Source organism: Bos grunniens, chromosome X (assembly GCF_055505025.1).
Source record: "Bos grunniens cultivar Pamir isolate PY7600 chromosome X, Bosgru_T2T1.0, whole genome shotgun sequence".
Classification (NCBI taxonomy): domain Eukaryota; kingdom Metazoa; phylum Chordata; class Mammalia; order Artiodactyla; family Bovidae; genus Bos; species Bos grunniens.
Window position 1 is genome coordinate 24,722,996 of NC_141194.1, and position 26,867 is coordinate 24,749,862.

Below are 26,867 nucleotides of genomic sequence, written 5' to 3' on the forward strand. Positions count from 1 at the left end.
AGATAATAGTAATAACTTTTCCAATCACTTTCACATACTAATAGCAATAGTCCTCTGGTACATTTTAGATATGATTCCCATCTCATTTACATAATAAATTTGAATCTCTCAAGATGAACCTCCAAGTTTGTTTTAACTTGATTTGATTTCAGGGGGAATATCTGCAATGAGAACCAGTTATTTCTCTTTCTCTTACACCTCTTATTTTTCTAATGACCTATACAGCTTCTGGACACTGCAGGAAGGGAGTGGGGTTAAAGTACAGATGTATTCAGCCAGTAATCTCGGGGTTTGGCAGCTGTTTGAAGATAGTTTATTCAGTCATTGGATGATGTTAAGGATTTCTGAGAAATTCATCCACATGATGTGTGATGGCTCTTAAGTTCCTTGGTGTCTGGTAAGCTACTCCACAGACTCTCCAGACCGGAGCCCCTGATCTCTTTCAGGTAGCTATTTTGGGCCAAGTTCCTGCTAAGATGGCTTCAAGCTATTTTCTCTCTTTCTCTCTGATGGCATATCAATGTACCAGTTTGTGGAAACCACACTCACAGTCTTGTTCATTCTGTAGATGGAAGTTCAGTTTGTTCCTAAGATCATGCTTTTTCTTTCTGGATATTTCCACAGCCTATTTAGAATTCTCAAGTATGAATCAAACACCAGGACACTGTGTTCCTCAAATTCCAGTGGACACTTTTCAAAATCTTAGGCTGGTTTCCTTAAATAAAGCCCCTTCTACTAGACTAGCAATGAAAAACACCTTCGTCCTCTCCTTCCAAGAGTTAAGTGTAATGATGAAATAAGAGAAAGTACGAAAGCCCTATTGCAAACATCTCCAAAGAAATTCTCTCTTTATCTTACTTCAATTTAAAGTCTCAAGTGTGGGCTACAAGTCACAAAACCTTTTTCATATAACTTTTTTTTATGTGAACTGTATAAATGGACTAGTGCCTCACTTTCACAATTATTGTTTTGTTGTTCAATGTTAGAACCTCAGGTGAAACTCAGACAAAAGAATCTCATTTCATTTCTACTGTATAGCACCAGAAACTACATTCAATATCTTGCAGTAAACCATAATGGAAAAGAATATGAAAGAGAATATATGTATAACTAAATCACTTTGCTATGCCCCAGAAACTAACACAACATTGTAAGTCAACTGTATTTCAATGAAAGAAAAACCTTTCAGAAAAAAAAAATCTCATTTCAAATAGTATCATATACATGCATACTATGCTGTAATATGTAATTCTAGTTACTCGGTGATGGACACTTACACTGGCTACAGAATTTATTACTCTAAACAATGCTGCAGTAAGTATCAAGGTACATAAGTCTTTTCATGATTTTTGAATATGTTAGTAGGAAAAATTCCAAAAAGATAAACGAATCAAAGGTTTATTTATTTCTATGCATATTTTGAAATTGCAAGAGAATAGAATAAAAGTACCCCACTTTTCATCCATTACCATACTTCTCCAAGGTTTTAAATCTTTGCCCATAAGTGTAGAATAATCTCATTATTATTCTAATTTATATTTTTTTAACTATTAGAGCATGGATTAGTTTACCGTGTCTGCTGTAACAAATTACCACAAACTGGGTAGCTTAAAACAACAACAGAATGCGAATTTCCTGACAGTCTACTAGTTAGGACTCCATCCTTCTACTGCAAGGGGCCTGGATTCGATCCCTGGTCATGGAACTAAGATCCTATCCAGCATGCCATACAGTGAGACCAAAATAAATAAATGGAAAAAAGCAAAAAAAAAAAAAAAAACAAAAAAAACCTAAAAAATTCTCTCAGTTCTGGAGGACAAAATTTCAAAAATTAGCATTGTGAGGGTAAATCAATGTGCCAGGAGGGCTGCATACTCTGCAGAGGCTCTAGGAGACAATCTGTTTCTTGCTTCTCCCAGCTTCTGGTGACTGTTAGCATTCCTTGGCTTGTGGCCACAATATCCCAATTTTCAAGGCTAAGACTTCGAGTCTTTCTCTGCTCAGCCTTTGTTCTGTATGTGTATGTGTGTCAAATCTCCCTCTGCCCACTGTTTACAATAGCCAGGGCATGGAAACAACCTAGATGTCCATCGGCAGACGAATGGATAAGAAAGCTGTGGTACATATACACAATGGAGTATTACTCCATTAAAAAGAATACATTTGAGTCAGTTCTAATGAGGTGGATGAAACTGGAGCCTATTATACAGAGTGAATTAAGTCAGAAAGAAAAACACCAATACAGTATATTAATGCATATATATAGAATTTAGAAAGATGGCAACAATGACCCTATATACAAGACAGCAAAAGAGACACAGATGTAAAGAACAAACTTTTGGACTCTGTGGGAGAAGGCAAGAGTGAGATGATTTGAGAGAATAGCATTGAAACACATATATTATCATATGTGAAACAGACCGCCAGTCCAAGTTCAATGCATGAAACAGGGTGCTCAAGACTGGTGCACTGGGATGACCCTGAGGGATGGGATGGGGAGAGAGGTGGCAACAGGGTTCAGGATGGGAACACATGTACACCCATGGCTGATTCATGTGAATGTATGGCAAAAATCACCACAATATTGTAATTAGCTTCCAATTAAAATTTTTAAAAAAATCTCCCTCTGCCTTCCTCTTATAAGGATACATCTGATTGCATTTAAGGCCAACCTGTATTATCCAGGAAAATCTTTACATTCCCTAATTCTTAATCACATCTGTAAAGACTTATATACAGTAATATTCACAGGTTCCAGGGATTGAGATGCAAATATTTTGGGGTGGAATATTTTTTACAGCTTGCTACAGAGTACATGATTTCATGTTTACTGATCTTTGGTATTTCATTTCCTGTGAACTGCTAATTTATGTTTTTTCTACCAGCAAATTTAGTCATTTATGTTTTTCTGCTTTCATTGTAAAAATAAAATATAACCCATAGAAAAAAAAGATATATATTTCCCACCACTACAGAATATTTTTGTGTCATCATGAGTCTTTCCCTTTGTCACCACTTGAATTTCTTGTCATTATAAAAAAAGAAGAAAAAAACTTCACCATCTATGACTAGTAAAATCTTCATAAAATAGTCAGTTTGTGATTTATTTTCTTGAGATATTATATTTCTAAAAAGTTATTTTAATAAGAGAAGTAATGTGATGAAATTGCATTTATCTATGGTGATGGACAGGGAGGCCTGGCGTGCTTCGATTCATGGGGTTGCAAAGAGTTGGACATGACTGAGCGACTGATCTGATCTGATCTGATTAGTTTCTAGACTGCTGAACCAATACCATCTTTGCATAACTTAGCTTACCCTATATTTTGCAGGTAAGAAACCCCATAAATATAATCTCTAAATTTTATTCTTTCCACTGAAAGGTTTCCTTCTTGCTGCATGAATGCAGTAAGGTTTTTATTAAACTGGACTTACACATTTTGATATCTGGTAGAAGTCATCCTCTAACATTATTCTTTTTCATAAAAGTCCGTTACTCTCAACTAGTAATATTTCTAGAAAAATTTCAGAATAATATTATAGCAAAAACAAAATAAAAACCTTATAGTACTTTTCCTTGGATTGAATTACATTAGTGAATTTCTGTTTGGGAAATGGAATTCCTCACAATGCTAATTTCCTGTCCTAAATCAAAGTGTGTTATTATTAAAGGATTTTTATTAAAAATCTTATTAAAGGATTTAATGTGTCTTAAGAAACTTTAATGCTTTATTCATATAGGTCTTAAACATTTCTCGCCATATTTATTATAAGCATTTAATTTTAAGTAGTTACTGTGTTTGTTCTTGGATAAAGGAAAGTTACTGGCAGTCATTTACTAACTGCATAATCAACACCCTTACTGAATTCTTTTTGGTTTTCAGATTCTTTTGGGTCTTCAAAGTATACAATAATAAAATCTGGAAAAGATAACATGTCCTCCTTCTTCCCCAAATTTATAGCTCTATTTTCTTACTCTCTTATCTAATTAAATAGGTTAGGGGTGACAGTAAGATGTAAAATCAGTTCAGTCGCTCAGTCATGTCCGACTCTTTGCAACCCCATGAATTGCAGCACCCTAGGCCTCCCTGTCCATCACCAACACCTGGAGTTCACTCAAACTCACGTCCATTGAGTCTGTGATGCCATCTAGCCATCTCATCCTCTGTCATCCCCTTCTCCTCCTGCCCCCAATCCCTCCCAGCATCAGGGTCTTTTCCAATGAGTCAACTCTTCACATGAGGTGGCCAAAGTACTGGAGTTTCAGCTTTAGCATCATTCCTTCCAAAGAACACCCAGGGCTGATCTCCTTTAGAATGGACTGGTTGGATCTCCTTGCAGTCCGAGGGACTCTCAAGAGTCTTCTCCAACACCACAGTTCAAAACCATCAATTCTTCAGCACTCAGCTTTCTTCACAGTCCAACTCTCACATTCATACATGACCACTGGAAAAACCATAGCCTTGACTAGACGGGCCTTTGTTGGCAAAGTAATGTCTCTGCTTTTGAATATGCTATCTAGGTTGGTTATAACTTTCCTTCCAAGGAGTAAGCATCTTTTAATTTCATGGCTGTGAGCACCATCTGCAGTGATTTTGGAGCCCAAAAAAATAAAGTCTGACACTGTTTCCACTGTTTCCCCATCTATCTGCCATGAAGTGATGGGACTGGATGCCATGATCTTAGTTTTCTGAATGTTGAGCTTTAAGCCAACTTTTTCACTCTCCTCTTTCACTTTCATCAAAAGGCTTTTGAGTTCCTCTTCACTTTCTGCCATAAGGGTGGTGTCATCTGCACATCTGAGGTTATTATTTCTCCTGGCAATCTTGATTCCAGCTTGTGCTTCTTCCAGCCCAGCGTTTCTCATGATGTACTCTGCATAGACGTTAAATAAGCAGGGTGACAATATACAGCCTTGACGTACTCCTTTTCCTATTTGGAATCAGTCTGTTGTTCCATGTCCAGTTCTAACTGTTGCTTCCTGACCTGCATATAGGTTTCTCAAGAGGCATATCAGGTGGTCTGGTATTCCCATCTCTTTCAGAATTTTCCACAGTTTATTGTGATCCACACAGTCAAAGGCTTTGGCATAGTCAATAAAGCAGAAATAGATGTTTTTCAATAATGACTGGTAATTGGCTTTATCTTACTCTTGACTATAACAGATATCCCCTAAAGATTCACCATTAAATATGATTCTGATTTTAAATATACACATACAGAACATATTTTACATTAATACACACACATAGATACACACCAGTTAGTATAATGGAATGAAACCCAAAACATACTACAGCATCTACCCAACAGACTTTGACCTCTATCAGTGAGCACCGAGCAACCAGTCAAATTGTACACTACCTAGTATGCCTTACCAGCGTATGTGTGCTGGCTACATATGAGCTCTAGGGATACATGCTACACACGGTTAAGAAACAGTTAACTTTTTATCAGACATGGGTATATATTAAATTTTATAATTATTTTAGCATTCGACACAATGAATATTTTTCATGTATTCTTATATTATTTGCAATATTAATTACAAATGAGTATTTGTAATATTGAGTATTTGTTATATTAATATGAAAAACTCTACTCACTAGGAAAAATAATCATGATATACTGATAAGGTATAACTGGTGATATTGTCTTCAGCAATTTGCTTCAATATGAATTAAAATTTTCTTTGGGGACTCTCTTTGCTTTTCTCCTAGTAAAATTCCAATCCATTTTTTAAAAATAATTTCATTTATTAAATTTTGGGGGGGATATGTTGGGTCTTCTTTGCTGCATGGACCTCTCTCTGGCTGTGGCCAGTGAGGCATGTTCTCTAGTTGTGGTGCACAGGCTTCTCATTGCAGTGGATTCTCTTGTTGCAGAGCATGAGCTCTAGGAATGCAGGCTTTAGTAGTTGTGGCTCTGGGGCTCTAGAGAACAGGGTGAATAGTTGTGGCGCACAGGCTTAGCTGCTCCGGGGCATGTGGGATCTTCGTGGATCAGGGATCGAACTTGTGTCTTCTGCATTGGCAGGTGGATTATTTACCACTGAGCCACCACAGAGGCTACCAATCCAATTTTTGAAGTGTTAGGATGTTCTTTTTCTCTGTGGTGCCCTCAAATCATTAAAATAGCAAGGTAGTTAATTTTTATTTTTGACAATTAAATAGAGGTCACCTGTAATATTCTCAGAATATTTCAAATAATAGAAACCCCAGTGAAAATCAGCTTACATTACTAATACAAAGGAAACATTTTCTCTGGTTCTTCAATAATCCAAAGATAAAGCTCAGGGGCAGCTTGATCTAGAGCTTAGGCTGGTTTCCTCTGTAGTATATTTCTTCCCTTGTTTTCAAACTATGGCTTCCACCAGCTCCAAACGTGGCACATTGCTCATTTGTATCTCGCAGCAAAGAAATTCTTTTCAAGTAGATCTCATTAAAGAAGAGAATAGAATTCCTAGAATGTATGCATTTCATTTGCTTTGTCTCTTTTGTATATCTACTCAGTATCAGTGGCAAATACCAAGAAATACATAGCACCATCCGTGGGGCTGGTGATGGGGTAGGGGCAATCTCACTCAAAATGCCTGGCTAAGAATTGGCAGTTGAATTTCCTATAAAATAATTCTCAAGGAAATGGAGGAAGAATGGAAAAGACAAAGAGTAAATATCTATTAATGTTACATAGAAAGTATACATGTACATACACACATAACTATAATATGAATTTGTTATGAGTATATTGGGGCTTTCCTGGTGGCTTTGATGGTAAAGAATCTGCCTGTAATATAGTCATATAAAATCCACTGAACACCAAATTCATGTTCATCAAATTGATAAGGATGAGCTCCTGAGGAAACTGCAGGAACGATAGATCTTAGATTATTCAGGTACCTAATGTGTACAGCAAAAACAATGCAATATTATTCAGTAGCTTATCAGGCTCTTCAGCCCATTCATATGTCCTCTTTCCCTAAAGCGTTGCCCTAGTAACTCTCCAATCGAAGTAGTTTTCTGCAGAGTTCTCCAAATAGTACCTCCATAATTGTTTAGTCATTGCTGGGAGAGCAAGAAATAATCTATCTCAAATTTGGTTTGCTTCTGATTCTAACAGTTTGGAGATGAAAATCTTTCTAGTAAAAACAGCCAAAAGTGTCAAATACAGTATAACAGCAATCATGTGCAATACTATGGAGAGATGATACATATAAACCAATTTCCTTTAATTATCCCAGGGAAGGATAGATTGATTAAATCTAGTCTTTGTAAAATAAACTGTGCATGTTACAATTTAAAGGTAACTAATTACCAGATTAGAACTGAAAAAATACCTTGCAAAGCAATAAAAGAAAAACAAACACGAAAACAATCCAATAGAAAGATAGAAAGGAACATGGGTTTATGCAAGTCTAGTGGTTAGGAAACTTGGTTTACACTCTGAAATATAAAAGGTATTAAATTTCAAGTTGTATATGATTGGACATAATTTCTATTTCCAGCCTCTATTTTTCATTGGGGCTGAAATTTAATCTCAGTACATCAAGTGTGTCTGTATGTCCACCAGTTTTCTTAGATTAGCAACTAAATTCTAGAGTGGGTGAATGCATGAGGTGAAGAGGTGATATGGACCTCCACTGTTAATGTCAAAGTGTCCCACCACCCAAATCAAGAATTAAGTAGCCTGGAACTTAGCACACAGTGAAATTTAGCTATTGACTTCCGAGGCAAGAGGGAAAATTCCACTAGTCACCTCTTTAGCAACTCCTGTGGTGAGTGTGATGACAGTGGTTTGCACAGTGCTGTGTTTCGTGGAGGAGAATTCAAGCAGTGTTAGCTTGACATGACCTTTTGAAGGGTGGGTAAAGCAAAAATAGGGGCATTGTTACTATTTATGTGCATAGATTGTTCAAAGACTTGAGACATTGATCTCAGATTTCTACTTTATTATTAATAAACATATTTTACATGGTGGGTGCATATAATGGTTTTAATGTTTAAAGTACTTTCACCATGTATTTCAAGATACATTATAATATGTAAAAGAATCAGTCTATGGAGTTAGATAATCATATCTGAATACCCTTGCACTAGTACTAATTATGCAACTCTGGGAACACACGTGTGTGTGCCTGTTCTCCCTGTAAAATAGAGTCAAAATACATACTATGTCAGTCCATTCCAAGAAGTCGTTAGCATCAAAGGCTTTAGTATGTAAGGATCTCTTTAGGGGACAAGTTAATGAGAGGCAATGGAGAGCAAGTTAGAGGATGTTAGGAGAGCTGTCAGATCATAACACAGAGCTGTCAGATCATAACACACTCTGACATCAAGAGAAGGAGAGACAGGATGATGGCAGCATCCTAGATCACCAAGCAGTTTAAAGAATGTTTAGGAAGGCCTTCAGAAAGTCTTCAAGTCAAAGTCTCTGATCAGAGGAGTTTCTCTTTTTCCAGGAGCAAGCCTGCTTAGTACTCGTCCTGTACCCACCACTGGCTGGCAGCAGTCCCTACCAAGCATAACCTAGGAGAAAAAGAGCCAATGGCTGCAGAGTGCAGTGGCTGGAGCCCTTTAGTTCACTCAGCCATTCTGCCTCTCTACAAAGTGGAGTCTCACAATATCACATCAACCCTGTAGGTTTACTGTAAAATTAGAAATAATCTAGGTAAATTGCCTAAGAAAATGTGCTTGACATATAATACATACTCAATAAAAAACAGCTATTGTCACATGTCATTTTCAAACTCTTTATTGTAACTGTGATGTTCGTAAGATATGCATTCTTTCATTTTCGCAAAACTTCTATTAGATATTTGTATTAGCTTGCTGAGGCTGCCATTATAAAGTACCACAGACTGAATGACTTAAACCACAGAAGTTTGTTTTCTCAGTTCTGAAAGCTCAAAGTCTTAGACCAAGTGACAGCAGAGTTGGTTTTTTCTGAGGCCTATCTCCTTGGCTTGTATTATGGATGGCCATCTTTTCCTGTGTCTTCACGTGGTTTTCCCTCTGTATGTATGCCTGTGTCCAGATTTCTTTCTTTTAAAGATACCAGTTATACTGGACTTGGGTTCACCCTAATGACCACATTTTAACTTAATAATCTCTAAGACCAAATCTCCAAATGCAGTCCCATATGGGATATCAGAAGTTAGAATTTCAACATATGAATTTGAGGGTGGGGGTGCACAATTCAGCCATAACAGGGTAGTTAGCCATAATTACAGATAAGAAAACCTGAGATTAGAGGTGTCAAATAAGATGCTGTGATTACACTTGTAATGAAAAGCAGAACTGGGATCTCTGTATTTCCAAGTAAAGTCCATTCTCTTTCTATGAAAGTGTGTTATGCACCTGACCCTTGTATGTACTGGCTTCCCTGGTGGCTCAGACGGTAAAGCGTCTGCCTGCAATGCAGGAGACCTGGGTTTGATTCCTGGGTTGGAAAGATCCCCTGGAGAAGGAAATGGCAATCCACTCCAGCACTCTTGCCTGGAAAATCCCATGGACGGAGGAGCTTAACAAGCTACAGTCCATGGGGTCGCAAAGAGTCAGACATGACTGAGCGACTTCACTTCACTTCACTTGTATGTACTGGGCTCTTCAGGGAGAGGGAAAAAGAGAAGGTGACTCACCCTACTGGATGTGGACTCAACATCCACAAAGAGAAGCCCTTGAATCAAGTTATACACATATTTGGGCTAGAGATTCACAGTCAAGGGTGATTTTGCCCCCCTGAGGAATATTTAGCTTCTTCTGGATAGTTTTTGCTTGCCACAGCTGAAGGTGTTCTGCTGGCCTCTAGTGTGTAGATGTCAGGAATACTGCTAAATATTGTGCCAATGCAAGGGAAAGCCTCTTACAACCATGAATGATCTGGCCCCTAACATCAACAGTGTTGAGACTGAGAAGCCCTACTTCAGAGTAAGGCAATTTGGTCATTAAATCAGGACTAAAGGGATGGGGGATTATACAGGCCTCTTTTGAAACTGTAGGGTTCTGTCCTGACCATTCCCCAGCATGATACACATTTCTTTTCCCAGACCAGCCTGGCTGGTACAGCCATGGTGGCAGCCAGGCAAAAATGGGATCTACATGGTTCAAACTTAATTCTGGTTTTATACACATGTCCCATGCCTCTTACACCTGATCTTCCTAGATGAAAAGTTTGGGTAAGAGTAGGGAATGAGCAGAAAAAGGGGCAAGTCATCAGAAAGCGGCACTCAGGTATTGCAGAGGTGGAGGAAGAGTAACAACCCAGCACCCAAGATCGCACAGAGGGAGGGGCATTGATGAGCCCTGTAGTTAAAAAGTGCCTCTGGAGACTTCCTCCCCACAGAAAACATCCTGGTATAGTTCTCTCAAACTCTAGCAGGCACCTTCATTCTAATTGACTGCTGGGTCTGCCATCCCCAGCTAGGCAGCTCTGAGCACCTCCCCCTTAACCCTCCTGAGAGACCTGTCAGGAGATGCAGGGCATGATCATACATACCCCTCTGGACATCTTCCTGCTCCCAATCACAGTCATCCCATGCTGGTGGCATGGACAAACAAGAAAACTGGATTGACTGCACTCAGAAAACTTTCAAAAGCAAGGACTATGCTGTTTTTATAACATGAACTGGGAACTTTAAGGCTGATCTACTAGCATTCTCAACCTGTGTTCCCTGATCCGTGTTGTGTCGAAACCAGCTGGACAAGCAGGGTTTTCGAAAGCACTATACGGTGAGAGAATGAGAAACGAGATGCAAGAATTCAGAGAAAAGTGAGGATCAGGGGACCAACACACCTCCAGGCGAAGGTGCTGAAACTGAATCCAAGCCAGCTTTATTATACTTTCAGCCGTGAATGAAAGAATATGCAGGGAGTAAAACTATAACTCATGTGGCCTTCAGGGGCAAAGAACAAAATGATCATTAACCATTAAGTAATTAGGAAACAGTAATCAATAACAAATTAGTAACTAAGACTAATATTCTTATGTATAGATTTTCCACCAGATACGTAAAACATGTGACTCTGAGACGCCAGTTGAGAAACAGTCTGGGGTTGGTTTTCCGACCCCAGGATCATATCTTGTTTTCAAGATTACGAACTGTTCCCTCCGGTCTTGTTTCAAGAGTCTCATACTTTATAGCATCCAGTTTATCAATAATTATAAATTTCTTTTGTGGCCCTTGCTGGGGCCTGCTTTTCTTTTATTCTTCCTGTCTCTTATATCTCCCCCTTTTTGATTTTGTAAGTGATGAGAAATGGTGAGGAATGTTAGTTGTTGTTGGCTTTGTTGCCTCTTGATCATTTTTTTCTAGACTATATAGAAACACAGACGCATAATTAATAGTACTCCCATAACTAGAGCAATTTTGTATCTAAATGTCTTGATCTGTTTTAAAGGATTAAGAGAAGAAAGATTATCAGTAACAGTATCAAGAAAATCTGATTCAGAAATCACATCAAGATGTTTATTAAAAGCTTTTAATATATATTGTTGTAGATCTTGAATATCTACAGAAATATTACTTTAATAGGTGTTGATTAACTTTATCTCAATTAAATTGTGTCTTATTGTATTTGAAAGCCATTATACAAAAGGAAGTATAGTTCTAATCACATCTTAGTCTCACTTGTTTTTGTAAACTGACTAATTGATCTTTTACAGATTGTTGAAGGTCGGCCACTTGGGAGGCCAATTTTTCATCAATTTTTTGTTGAGTGGTTCAAAGGACATTGGCATCTTTATGCCATTTTTGTACAAAATGAACTGTTTGTTCAGATTTATGAAGAGCCATTTCAGCTACGACTGCCATAGTGGTAATTGCAATAATGTCTAAGATGGCAGCAATTAGTAATCTCAGAAAACGTTTAACACGTTTAAGATTTTTTAATATTTTTTTTACTAATATATAATGTAGGGCTTTCTTGTCAAGGTCATTGTAAATCAACTGGAACCCATATGTCAGTTTTGGTTTTAAGAATGTAAATATGGGGGGTGGGGGGAAGATAATTAGTCACAGCTTAGAAGAGTGCTGAATGCTTTCTCTAAGCCATGCCTGCTGCAGAAAAGAAACATCCCAGGGGCTGGGAGTGTGGAGAACCCAATCTCAATTCCTGGGCTAAATGCTGGTGGTTTGAATGTTTTGAAGCCAGGCCTTTTGCTTCTAGCCTAGGCATATTTTTCTACTTTGTGATTTAATCTTGGCTGAAGAGGAAATAAAAACAGAACAGGAGGTGGTAGAGGGCATGGATAATTCTACCTGCTCCAAAGATCCGGGCTTCACAGAGAGAACAGCCCAGAAAAGAAAGTTCCCCAGCCCTCCTCATTCCTCCAATGGACACTCGCCACAGGACACATCCACAAGTCTCATTAAAAAGAAAAAGAAACCCGGCTTACTGAAAAATAACAATAAGGAGCAGCCAGAACTAAGACATGGTCCATTTTACTATATGAAGCAGCCACTCACCACAGACCCTGTTGATGTTGTACCGCAGGACAGATGAAATGATTTCTACTGCTGGGTTTGTCACTGGGAAGGCCAAGTCCTTTGCTGTGAGCTCTGTCCCGGGGTTTATCACGCTAAGTGTCTGAGACTGACATCAGAACCAGAGGGGGACTGATTTTGTCCTGAATGTGAGAAGATCACAGTAGCAGAATGCATCGAGACTCAGAGTAAAGCCATGGCGATGCTCATCATCGAAGAGTTATCATACCTGCTCAAGTTCACCATTCAGAAAATGAAACAGCCAGGGACAGATGCATTTCAGAAGCCTGTCCCATTGGAGCAACATCCTGACTATGTAGAATATATCTTCCACCCCATGGACCTTTGTACATTGGAAAAGAATGCTAAAAAGAAAATGTATGGCTGCACAGAAGCCTTCCTGGCTGATGCAAAATGGATTTTGCACAACTGCATCATTTATAATGGGGGAAATCACAAAATGACACAAATTGCAAAAGTAGTCATCAAAATCTGTGAGCATGAGATGAATGAAATTGAAGTTTGTCCAGAGTGTTATCTAGCTGCCTGCCAAAAATGAGATAACTGGTTTTGTGAGCCTTGTAGCAATCCGCATCCTTTGGTTTGGGCAAAACTGAAGGGGTTTCCATTCTGGCCTGCAAAAGCTCTGAGGGATAAAGATGGGCAGGTGGATGCCCGTTTCTCTGGACAACACGTTAGAGCCTAGGTTCCAATAAATAATTGTTACCTCATGTCTAAAGAAATTCCTTTTTCTGTGAAAAAGACTAAAAGCATCTTCAACAGTGCAATGCAAGAGATGGAGATTTATGTGGAGAACATCTGCCAGAAGTTCGGGGTTTTTAATTACTCTCCATTCAGGACACCCTACACACCCAAGAGCCAGTACCGAATGCTGCTTGACCCCTCCTACCCCAGTGCAGGTGCCGCCAAGATGGACAAACAGGAGAAGGTCAAGCTCAGGTTTGACATGACAGCGTCGCCCAAGATCCTGATGAGCAAGCTGATGCTGAGTGGGGGCGCAGGCCGCAGGATCTCCTTGTCCGACATGCCACACTCCCCCATGAGTACAAACTCCTCCATGCAGACGGGCTCCGATGTGGAGCAGGACGCGAAGGCCACGTCCAGCCACTTCAGTGCCAGTGAACTTCCTGGACAAGAGCACAGCTTCACCAGCCTCCACCAAGACAGGACAAGCAGGGAGTTTATCCGGCAGCCCCAAACCATTCTCTGGCCAAGTATCGCCAGTCACCACGAAAAAGGACAAGACATCCACCACGGGAAGCATCCTGAATCTTAACCTGGATCGAAGCAAGCCCGAGATGGACCTGAAGGAACTGAGTGAGTCTGTCCAGCAGCAGTCTGCTCCTGTTCCTCTCATCTCCCCCAAGCGACAGATTCGCGGCAGATTCCACCTAAATCTCGACGAGACAATACAGAGTTGCAAAGCACAATTAGGCATAAATGAAATCTCAGAAGATGTTTATAGGCTGTAGAGCACAGCGATTAGGAGGATTCTGAGAAGTCAGATAGTAGCAGTAGTGACTTTATCAGTGATGAGGAACAGAGGTCCAAGAACGAGCCAGAAGATGCCAAAGACAAAGAGGGGGCTTGGATGGACAAAGAGCCATCTGCTGTAAAAAAAAAAAAAAAAAAAAAGCTCAAATTGCCGAACCCAGTGGAGACGAAAGAGGAGCTCAAAGTCAGCACATCACCAGCCAGCGAGAAAGCGGACCCAAGCTCAGTCAAGGAGAAGACTAGCCCCAGCCTGAGAAGGACTTTTCAGACAAAGCAAAACCCTCGCCTCATCCCACAAAGGATAAGCTGAAGGGAAAAGATGAGACGGGTTCCCCAACGGTGCATTTGGGCCTGGACTCCGATTCAGAGAGCGAACTTGTCATAGATTTAGGAGAAGACCATTCTGGGCGGGAGGATCAAAAAAATAAGAGGGAACCCAAAGAACCATCTCCCAAGCAGGGAGATCCATGACAGCGGGCAGCCAGTCTCCCCCCAAAACGCTGGTCCTCACCTGCTCATCCTTCCAAACTCCCACGGCTGGGGTCATGGCCACCACCAGCACCACGTCCACGGTCACGGCCCCCGCCGCCACCACCATGGGAAGCCTGGTGAAAAAGCAGAGGCCGCTTTTACCGAAGGAGACTGCTCCGGCCATGCAGCAGGTCGTGTGGAACTCATCAACTGTCTAGCAGAAAGAGATCACGCAGAGCCCATCCACCTCCACCATCACCCTGGTGACCAGCACCCAGTCATCGCCTCTGGTCACCAGCTCAGGGACCACAAGCACCCTAGCATCTTTGGTCAGCACAGACCTGCCCATCACTACCACTTCAGCTGATGTCGCTGCAGACATCGCCAAGTACACTAGCAAAATGATGGATGCAATAAAAGGCACGATGATGGAAATATATAACGATCTCTCTGAGAACACTACTGGAAGCACAGTAGCTGAGATCCGCAGGCTGAGGACTGAGATAGAGAAATCCCAGTGGCTGCACCAGCAGGAGCTCTCGAAAATGAAACACTACTTGGAACTGAACATGGCAGAGATGTGGCAGAGCCTAGAGCAGGAGCGGGACCGGCTCATTGCCGAGGTGAAGAAGCAACTGGAACTGGAGAAGCAGCAGGTGGTGGATGAGACCAAGAAGAAGCAGTGGTGTGCCAACTGCAAGAAGGAGGCCATCTTCTACTGCTGCTGGAACACCAGCTACTGTGACTACCCCTGCCAGCAGGCCCACTGGCTCGAGCACATGAAATCTTGCACTCAGCCAGCTACCGCCCCTCAGCAGGAAGCAGACCCTGAGGTGAACACAGAAACACTAAGTAATCCCAGGGTGCCTCCTCCAGTACTCAGGCAGCTCCCCTGGAAAGCAGCGCCTTGAAAGAGAAGGAGACGCCAGCTGAGAAAAGCAAGGACAGTGGCTCGACCTTCGACCTCTCTGGCTCCAGGGAGACCCCCTCCTCCATTCTCTTAGGCTCCAACCAAGGCTCTGTTAGCAACAGGTGCAACAAACAATCTGCCTCTGCCCCAACCACCACAGACCACCAGCCGGACCCCAACTACCCAGCCCAGAAGTACCATTCCTGGAGCAGTAAATTCAGTTGCTGGAGCGGCAGTGAGGAGAAGCGAGGGTCGGCCTGCTCTGAGCACAGCGCCGGTACCAGTTTGAAGAGCCTCATCCCGAAAGAGTCCCGCCTAGATATACCTTCTGGGACTAGGGACATGCTGGGACACAGGCCGCCCGCCCCATGGAGAAAAACAACCCAGACACCAGGGAAACCGGAAACCTCTAAGAAACGTGAGACTGGAAGACCGCCACCCTCAGCCTGGAGAATGCCAGCCATTCAGACTCGGCCTCTGCACCCGGCACGGAGGGCCGCCCACACTACGTCACTTCCCAAAATAGCCTTGACTGAGGACTGTTCTACCCACGTGAAACCTTTGCTTTAGATGTAAATAGTGTACAATTTGTGGATGTCATCGAGCCTAGAGTACTTCCCCTTTTTATATTTGTATTAACTTTAACTTATAAAAAAAGAGAGAGAGGAAAAAAAAACAAAAATAATAAAAAACAGAAAACACACCCAACAACAAAAAGAATGTTTGGATGCTGGAGAAAGGATGGTCATCCAGCCCATCTTTTACAGGGGTGTGGAGAGGGCAGGGGCCTCGCTTTGGGGCGCACAGCTTCTCCTCCTCTGATGCCCCATGAGCTGTTTCCATTTGTATGTCTGTACACAGCATATTGGGATCAGGAATTTCCCCAGAATTCGGTGCTCCTGTGGACACATCACATGCACCCATTGGCCCCTTTCAAATACTACGTCATCATATTACAAAAGGCAAGCTCTCTGGAGCAGAAGGACACACGGAGGAGCTCATTAATTTTATGTGATTTCCATGATGACTGTACTCCTATAAAAGGGAAAAAAGAAGAGGAAAAAAACAAACAAACAAAAACACATCCTTGTTTACAGATTAACTAGAAATAAGCCCCGCTCAGCTCAGTTTGCAGAAGAGAGGACCATAGAAAGCGTTGGAGTCAGAAGCTCTGAAACAGAGAGTTTTTCTTTGCTTTGTGGTTCCTTTAAAGACACTCACACCTGCTTGGTAAGAGATGGCCATGCTTCACGAAGTGAGAAGTCAAAGGCGAGACGCACGCGGAGAGGACATTTGAGTCTGAGATGAAGCATGTATGTAACATTTATATGATGAAATTTTACATTTTTATGCCAGCATGAAACAAAGACAGTTTGAAGGGAAGCAGGACACTGCTGTGCTGTTACACTACGTTGTGTAAAACAAGAAGCACTGAACAAAGCAAAAAGGTGATGTATGTATATGAGAAAAATTAATTGTATGATATCATTCCAGTACATTCTGTTGTACATTTTAGTCTCATTTCTTTTCTCTTCATTGTTGATAAGAGGATGCGAACTGTACAGTTTCCAGCCAGTTACCCATATTAGAAAAGAAATAAAAAAGAGAGTCCTAGAAGCAAACAGGAAAGAACATTTGTAGATTGCAGTTTAAAAAAAAAACAAAAAACTAGCCTAGCTGGCCTTATTTGTGAAGCATAATTGCTTTCAGCATATGGAAGTATTTTTTCACATTTTCTTTGTATAAAATTTGTATTAAACTTAAATATCTTTTTAGGTGATGATGTTTCTTTGTGACTGAGCCAGTCGTGGTATGCTGTTCCCCCACCCCTTAATTTTTTCAGATTCTTCACCTTTTTTTAATTAAACTGTTTTGGAAAAATGAAAAAAAATGTAAATATTCTGTCAACTTTTATCAAAAGGAATGATATTATTTATACATGTATAAAATGAACAGTTAATACATTTTACTAATCCCAAATTGGGATCATATTTTGCTAGTCTGATCATAAAAACAAAAGGAATTTTTATGTAAGTCTGAATAGTGTGGGTAGAGGTTTTTTTGTAAAAGTAAAGGTAGTTTTTGGGTCATTTAAAATATATTCAGTATATCGTCCTTTTTAAGAAATTAGTTTTTTTTAATGTCATGAGTATTTTCTATAATTTATCATGAATAGGATAATGATCTCAACGAGGCAAAGGGGGAGCTAATCCTACCCCCATGTCATATGAGGGGTTGACTACCATAAGTACTAATTGTCTTTTCATTATATACCCATGGGGAAGACACTTTAAATTCTTTAAGTTTAGGGGTTCTGCAGGGTCCCCGATCAATAAGAGTCTTTTGTAACATTTAATAATAAGTGACCTTCTGATCCTTTATATAATTTTCATCTTAACCAGTTTTTAATACCATGGCTAATTTCAGCAACACAATCAGGAAGGTCAGGTGGATTCATCATGTTGGAAGTTTTTTCTTTTTTTTTTTAAAAAGTAAGGGCAGTTAACAGAAAGAGGGAAGTCTTATCTTCATTTGACTTTTTGACAACTGACAGCCACTTTTTATATCTTGTTTTAAGACATATACTTTCAAAACCAATACAAATAGGAGTGGCATCAGAGCCAATAGTATAATTTATCAACTACTTTTTTTTTTACAGTCTATTTTAATGTCTTAATTTTTTACATTGGTGACATCTCATATCTGTCTTTTTATTAGCCTTAGACAATGTTTGAGCCAGAAGTTGTATTTTATATGGTTCTGACCCAATATCTTGGCAAACTTTAAGATAGTCTTTTAGAGGGGCACCCTGTGTTTTGAGAGGCTGAATCGCCTTTTTACATTTTGAGTTAGCATTGTCATAAGCAAGAACTAGACTGATTCATTTAAATTTTCATGTAGCCTGGCAATAAAATCTACATAAGGTTTTCCATTTGATTGCATAATTTGAGTAAATGAAATTCTCAGGCTTTTAAACATATTATCTTCACTTGAGTGAGTAATTGATCATCAAATTGTAACTGAGCTTGAATGTCAAAATGTGCCCCACTACCCATTAATTGATCAAGTGTTATATCAACTGGCCGGTTGGCTGTCGCATTTTTGTGAGCTTGTTGATTTGTTTTATCTTGCTACCAGGTCCTAAATTATAAAAATTTTGAGGTGGATAGGCATGTTCTGGCTATCATTTCCCAATGATAAGGAATTAACCGTTCAGCTTGTGAAAGTCTCTGAATTAGTCTCATGGTATAAGGAGAATTAGTTTCGTATTGGGTACATGTCTGTTTTATCTCCTTTATGGTTTTAAATGGTATGGCATTATAATCACAATGTAGTCCTCCTTGTGGAAATTGAGGATCTGGTGGGATTTGAGTTACAGCCACAGGGAGAACTAAAGCGTCTTTGTCCCCCTGCAATTGTGCCCTATGAACTCCCTTTTATAAAGGCGTCATTTTATTAGGCACAGTTATCTGTGGTTTAAAAGCAAATCCATCATCCCAAGGGGTTTCAGGATTGAAAGGAGGGGGCTCGACCAAAGGTGCAGTTGGTTGAGAGAGAAAGATCTGTTCTTGACTTCTATCATTCTTTTGACTCTTATTTTTCATTTTTATTGATTTTTTTTCTCATCACCTATGTTATCATACAAATTCATTTTCTCCATTTGTTTTTGTATTTGTTCTACAGAATCTCCTGAATCCAAGGTTTTGGATTATAGCGGTCCTAAAGCTGTGTTAGTAAGATTTCCTACTGACCATATAGACAAAGGAATCTTTTAGCCGCGTTGGTAGGCACGGCACAGGCAACGCATAACTTTTTGCCATTTTTCATGTCTCAAAGTCCCTTTATCTGAATCTAGCCAGTAGCAATATTTTTCAATGGCAGAAAACAATTTTTAAAAGAGGAGTGAGAAATCTCAACCCCGAACTTTTTAACAAAGTTTTTAACACTTGCATATAGTCTCTATGTTTATAAGGATTTTGTCCATTGTTACCCTGATTGACAAATCTGCAGGGGTGTACTTACCAAGTACTTTTCTCATCCGCAGAGCTGGCCGGATTTCTCTGCGTTCTCTGCCACTAGGAGCTAGCCTCGGAGCCCGGATTCACTTTTGGGTCTCTGTTCCGGAGCCACTTGTTGAAACCAGATAGACAAGCAGGGTTTCCGAAAGCCCCATAGGGCGAGAGAATGAGAAACGAGACGCAAGAATTCAGAGAAAAGCGAAGATCAGAGGACCAACATCGCTCCAAGGTGAAGGTGCTGAAACTGAATCCAAGCCAGCTTTATTATACTTTCAGCCATGAATGAAAAAATATGCAGGGAGTTAAACTATAACTCATGTGGCTTTCAGGGGCAAAGAACAAAATGATCATTAACCATTAAGTAATTAGCAAACAGTAATCAATAACAAATTAGTAACTAAGACTGATATTTTTATCTATAGATTTTCCACCAGATACGTAAAACATGTGACTCTGAGACGCCAGTTGAGAAACAGTCTGGGGTTGGTTTTCCGACCCCAAGATCATATTTTGTTTTCAAGATTATGAACTGTTCCCTCTGGACTTGTTCCAAGAGTCTCATGCCTTATAGCATCCAGTTTATCAATAATTATACATTTCTTTTGTGGCCCTTGCCGGGCCCTGCTTTTCTTTTATTCTTCCTGTCTCCTACAGTGTTGGGACTACCTGATAGGTCTGCCAGTTGTAAAGACTTTCTTTCCAGGGGTTCCATTTGTGCTCTTGAAATTATACTTACTAGGTGGGAACCAGGCACTAACATGCCCCTCTCCTGCACCTTCGGGTGGTAAGCTTTCAGCATCCTGGATCCTCCAACACATCAAAGAGGCAAACACATCCATAAAAGGCCCCCAGCTTTGCCTGTTATCTCAACTGCTTTAGGGCAAGGACATCTGGGTTCTTATCTAGGGACCCATTCTAGTTACCACAGTGTTTCCTGGGATGGGACAAAGGGGGACAGGGTCAGTGACTCACCACAAATCTTCAGTGCCCTCCCACCTTCCCTCCTTTTCTAATTGAAGTCCCACCCTTCATTCCTGACATCTCCCACTCCTTTAACACCTCAGACATCATTCCACTAGAGTGTCTTCATTGCTTATTTCAGTTGTGTCTTAGTAAGGCAGGATACATATACATAGACTTGTCTGCTAACCAGAAATGAACTCATTAGATTTTAATGCATCATAGAATATAGATTATTGATTTATGGGCATAACTTCTGATGTAACTACTTATACCTGGCTTTATCCTCCCCCTTCTTAGAAATGATTATACTGCTCCTGATGATGATAACGAGTTTTGAAAGTTATTTATTGAGTACTAAATATTTTCTGGGTAATTTATGTATAGTTTCTAATTTTTAAGGCAAATTGGAGAAATTGTGGTTGAAAGAAAAAACAAGTAAATTGTCTAAGGTCCCAGAACTAGTAAGCATCAGAATCTGCGTTGTCCTCAAGGGCTGTTTAAATATAAAGCTTTTGCTTTATCTGTTATATCACCCCACTTTGTTGGTGAGTTTAGAAAGTCACTATGCCATAAAAATGACTGGAAGTCATATATCTAAAGTCAAAACCTTGACAAATTCAGGGCACCTCTTCAAAAATGCTCACCTGAATTTCGTTTTAAGTACAAGGCCATTCCACACTGTTTCTTCTTTTTATAAACAATCTACTTCAGGGGCCTATTAAAATTGCTTCTAAAAAACTTAAAGATGAAAGTAAACATTTTTGACATGGTACCTCTCACACAAACTATCTATAGAGACTGAACATTTTGGTCAATTTTTCACTCAGTGTGCAGACAGTAAGGATTGCTCTTCTGTGTTTTGTTGCCCTCTTAAATGTTCCCTTAATAGTAGGTTTTACCATCTGATGGGCAATTTGCCTTTGCACCATTTTTCTTGTCATGTTGTTTCCCTAACATTAAGTTGCTGAGACTAGAAAAGGGTTCACAGAGGTTACACAGAGAGAATGCCTGTCTTTTTTTCTTTTCTTCTTTTCCCCTTGTTTTTATTTTTACTTTTTATTAACCTCCCATTATGGCCAGCTGAAGGGAAGAGAATAAGCAGAGAAAGCAGCAAAGAATTGTTATTCTCTGTCTGGTTGTAAATATCTGTTCTGCTAAGGAAATGGAACTTCTCCCACCAAAATAGAGTTAAGGATATTTTTTCAAACAAAAGCTTGTGCATGCATGCAAATGTGTGTACTATGGAGAACATTCCCATGACAGTCTAGTGGGAAGGAAAACACGAAATGCTCTTCAAACAAACTTCCTTTTTTGACATGCACTCACAATCTGAATCATCCCATTACAACATTTAAATAGCTTGGCTTGAGAGATGTGAAAATGAAGTTTCCCTATTGTGTCACATCCTCAGTCATGTCAGATTATATCTTCTGATGTCATGTCCATACTTCAGCAGCTTTTATATATGATGATTAAATCAGTATTTGTTATTTTAGGAATACCCTCTTTTTGTAACTAACAACAATCTCTCAGTTTTGAATAAGATGCATCCCCTGTTGGCACTTTAAAATGGTCTCTTTTGTTTTTGGAATTACAGGGTCACTTTTTAATTCCTGAATTGTATAGTTCAGCATAAATATCAGCAAATGGTATAAAACAAGTACAGTGGTATTTTTAATACAAGATAAATATCTGTCTTCTGGAAAACTATACTTCATATCTACAAAGACAGATCATCTTGTACAAACAATGGTCATAATAAAAATTAACTCTAAAATCTTGAAATAGGAGAAATGGCTTCAAGCAATTCCAGGGAAATTGGACCCAGTTTACACCCCACTCTAAAAAAAAAAAACAAAAACCTCTTTGTTACATCTTACTGTTAGAAATTCACTTGCAATCACTTCTTTAATAAAGCACCTTTCATGTTACACCCATTCATTTACAGAAAAAACTTCAAGTATCGTGTGTGTAATCTAACACTTAAGTAACTTTTTCTTAAAAAACTGTGCAAAATGGTTTCTAGATATTAAGTGCCACATCATTCAGCACTATTTTTTGGTATGTTAGTCTTTGTAAGTTACACTTTAAAAGTTACCAGTGGTTGGGAGTCCGCCTTGCAATGCACGGGACACCAGTTCGATCCTGGTGGTCCAGGGGTTGGGAGTCTGCCTTGCAATGCACAGACACCGGTTTGATCCCTCATCCAGGAAGATTCCACATACCTCAGAGCAGCTAAGCCCATGAGCCACAACTACAGAGCCTGCAGGCCCCAGAGCCCGTGCTCTGTAACAAGAGGCCACCGCAGTGAGAAGCCTGTGCACTGCAGCCTCTGCTTACTTCAACAAGAGAAAGCAAGTGCAGTGACAACGACCCAGAGCAGTCAACAAATATAAATAAATACTCTTTTTAAAAAAGTTACTTACTGCTCTGAAGACAGACACAAGTTTATTCATGAATCAGGAAATGACCTACCAAGTATCTTTCACAATTTAGGCAGCTGAAAGCATTTGTTTTTTCTAACCAATCCCAAGGTCTTTTAGAATACTACTGGACCAATTCTTTGCATCCCATCTAACCAGACAAAAAATTATAGTAACAACTGAACATTTTGAATCCATCTTCCTTTATTTTCATGAAAATACACACCAAAAGTCACTTTCTTCCAGTTACTTATAAGACTGAATTTTTGTCAAATCTTCACAGAAAAGTGAATAGCTTTACTTTTTATTACAGTTGACTCTATTTTCCACATAAACATACACTTTTATTTCAAAGAAGGAACTGAAAAAAGAAAACCATAGCCAGAACCATTGGGCAAATGATGTTACAAGCTTTGCAACTGCACTGTTATTAGCTATGTCTGGTATACACTCTTGAAACAGAACTACATTAATATTAGATTATCAACCCTGAAATCCTTTTTGTTTTACAAAACTAAATTCTGTTAGATGATAATAACAATGAACATCTTTGCTATTTATTAAATACATGTATTCAAATATGGAAGCTTTGGATTCAGACTCTTCAGCTAATGTTACACAATTTTACCAGAATTTAGTAATGTCATGGGTTTTCCATAAAGACTTTATGGGCTAAGATGTGGTCTTTTGCTGGGAGGTGTTTCATCTTCCTCTTCTTCTTCATCATCTGAATAATCCACTAAGCAAATCACGCTTGTGCGGTTTGGGTTACTTGTTTCATCAGCAGCATCAGCAGAATGACATGAAGTAAATTTAAAGTCACCACAAGATGTTTTGGAGGGAAGATCTACCTTGTCTTCATTTTCTTTTGTTTTCTGAATCTCAATATCACTTTCCGGTGGTGACTTAACTGCTTCTTCCTTTATATTTTCATTAATACTCGTTTCCTCCTCCTCCTCCTCCTCCTCCAAGACACTGGAACCTCTGCAAAATACTTGACTATACAGGACAGAACATAAATTCTTCGTTAATTGATTTTTCAGCTCTTTCTCTTGCTCATATTTCACCTTCAATCCTTTGAATGTCTGAACATATTCAATTGACTTAAGCGTTGCATAAAACTTTTCAACTATATGGGCAACAAGAGATTTGATATTTTCCATTCTTATGTAGTCAAACAGCTCAACAATAGCTGAATTCAACATATTGTACCGAGTTCCATTCTCTAGAAGAGCATTTACAACTGGCTCAAAAAAATTTCCCTTGATGATATAACGATTTAAAAGTTCATCTCTAAGGCCAATCATCCTTCTCATAAAACGAATAGCACACAAGATTAGAAAAGTGTGCTTGGAATTTATCAAGATCAAGACTTTTCTTAGCAAGTCTTTGTTCAAAATATATTTTTTCATGTAATATGTATGATGTTGCACACAAAATGAAAGCAGATCTAAAATTAAGGCAAGCAGCTGTGCTGTGCGGTAATTATTGAGACAGTTTTTGTTGTTTTCGTCAGATCCAACTATATTATCCTTGTCACGTATATATGCTGAAGTAGTTGACAAAAGTGGTGCAATGAAGTTATTCATAGAATGCTTACAGAAGAAACGTAGAAATTCACTTCTTTCACAGTGACTAGATGCTGTCACCATGTTGTTTGGATCAAGCAGGGCACGAAGAACTCCCATTAAATGAACAGCACTTCCTAGCTCAGGGTCAGTATCACAGAATATTTGTTCAATTACTAAATTAATGAAAAGGATGCTGCCTTCACTTTCCTGGTCTTCTATTATAAATTCTCGAATCCTGGATGGACTATACTCTACTAGATAAGTAAATATATCAGTAGCAGCTGACTTTATTTGCAAGTCATTTATACCCATTGCAATTTTAAGAGCAGGAAGAATTCCCAGTTGTGTCAGTGTTTTGAATAGTGCATTCCTGTTTGCAGAGTGTAATGTCTGAGAAAATGCACAGAATTCCTTGAAAAAAAATAACAGCTCACGTCGTGTATCATCATCTGTGGTCTTATCCCTTAACTGTGCAAAAACGGTAGACAAAAACTCATCATCTTCCTGCAGCATATTGACTATATCACTCTTGTTTAATAAAATAAAATTTGTAAGAGTAGAAAGAAAATTCTCTTCAAATATAGATGGGATAGGAAAAAGGATGTCCTGAATGTACTGTACTCTGTATGTCTGATGTATTTTTTGCAGAAGTGCCTGGTCTATTATTGGTATAACTTCCTTGAATTTCACTTTTTGGGTTAAGAATTCTCTATGCCTTTTTGGCTGAGCCAAGGCAGGGTCATATTCAAGGCATCCCACCACATCCATGATATACTTATCAGAAACGAGGATCTCAAGCAGAGATGCCTGGTTGAGAAATAACATCCCTTTAACAATGTCATGCAGATTCTGTAAGCCTTCAGTATCCTCTAGGTCCTCACACGTGTGGAACAACTGCAGTAATTGTTTAATAAAGTCCTCATTTCCCACTAACAGAGCCAACTTTTCCTTATGCAGAGGTGACGTGAGAACTGAGGTAACTAAGTGAGCAATCTGGTCAAGCTTACCGAGTTCGCAGTTAGGCAGCTCAAGCACGTCATCTGTTACGTCATCCAATGTCTCGTCTTCGGATTCAACTAAGGGGTCATGTGTGATATCAGTAGATGGGTCTTTACCTTGAACCTGGCAGATGTCTTTCCATATCTCGTAACAACTTGCTGCGTCCGGGAAACTCATCGCCATACCGTGGTTCTCAGCTTCAGACCAAACAATTAATGTCCCTTGTCGTCTCTGATAGGGCGTGTCTGGATCTATCTTTGACTCTAAGATCTGTATGCCGTTAGGTTCAGATCGAACTAGCAGACAGATGCCCTGATGGCGTTCCACATAAACAGCAGAGACATGTCCCTTGCCTAGAATTTCCCATTGTTGGTCATCATTCAGGAAGTAGACTTTCACTATGCTCTGCTCGTCCGCCATGGCACCCTCCTCTCTCTTCACCCTGGCCCTGGTCTCGGCAGGTGATTGTGTCTCGCGCGAGCTCAGGGTTAACGGCAGCTGGCGTTGGGGCCCCAACAACGGTGGCCGCTGAGGTAGCTGGTTGGAAAAATTGCGAGAAAACATGGCAGATTAAGTTGAGGCCACAGGAATTCTGGTCCCCCCCTCAAATCAATAGGGCTTCCCCATAGTTCCACTACTCACTACCATGCCTTGCTCCCCTCCTTCCACTCTGTCCCTGCCCCCATAACACTTTCTTAACGTGAAATGAAGTGAGCCTCTGAGCCTGCTCGTGGCCGTCTATGACAGCCTTGATAATTATGACTCTCCCAGGATTCTACTCCAAAGGAATGTTCTATGCTTGTTAATGCCGCCAAGCCTACCTATGGAGGATTAGGAAGGCGAGAAAAGGGCACTGTTCTTTCCATAAAAGGTTCTGTCCTCCATTAACATTTTCACTCATCATGTGTGTGGGGACAAAAGAAAGCTTAATTACTTGTATCCCAACCAAGTCAATACCTAACACGCAGTGTCAAGAAAACACACGTCCCCCCCACCCCCATAGGTGGTATGCCCCCTCCTGGTGGTACTCCCCCTCTCTTCACAAGTGGTACACCCCCTCCCCTCATAGGTGATATGTCCCCTCTCCTCCAAGGTGGTACGCCCTCTATGCCCCCTCCCCTCAAAGATGGTATGCCCCCTCTCCTCACAGGTGGTACACCCCCTCCCCTCATAGGTGGTATGTCCCCTATCCTCCAAGGTGGTACGCCCTCTATGCCCCCTCCCCTCAAAGGTGGTATGCCCCCTCTCCTCATAGGTGGTTTGGTGCTCAGTCACTCAGTTGTGTCAGAGTCTTTGCAACCCTATGGACTGTAGCCCACCAAGCTCCTCTGTCCATGGGATTCTCCAGGCAAGAATACTGGAGTGGGTTGCCATACCCTTGTCCAGGGAATCTTTCCAACCCAGGGATCGAATCCCTGTCTCTTACACCTCCTGCATTGTCAGGTGGGCTCTTGACCACTAGAGCCACCTAGGAAGTCCAGCCAATGTCAGTATCACTCACTTACCCATCCTTGA

General features: G+C 40.1%; 2 pseudogenes across 1 annotated transcript; one reads left to right on the forward strand and one right to left on the reverse strand.

Annotated features, from left to right (window-relative positions):
- The first annotated feature begins 12,203 nt into the window (after positions 1–12,203).
- LOC147339999 (MYND-type zinc finger-containing chromatin reader ZMYND8 pseudogene) lies at positions 12,204–15,730 on the forward strand (annotated as a pseudogene).
- A 7,238-nt stretch (positions 15,731–22,968) lies between these two features.
- On the reverse strand, positions 22,969–26,096 carry LOC147340000 (serine/threonine-protein phosphatase 4 regulatory subunit 3B pseudogene; annotated as a pseudogene). The gene has a single exon (XR_015159129.1). The product of XR_015159129.1 is annotated as a serine/threonine-protein phosphatase 4 regulatory subunit 3B pseudogene (transcript).
- Positions 26,097–26,867: the final 771 nt, after the last annotated feature.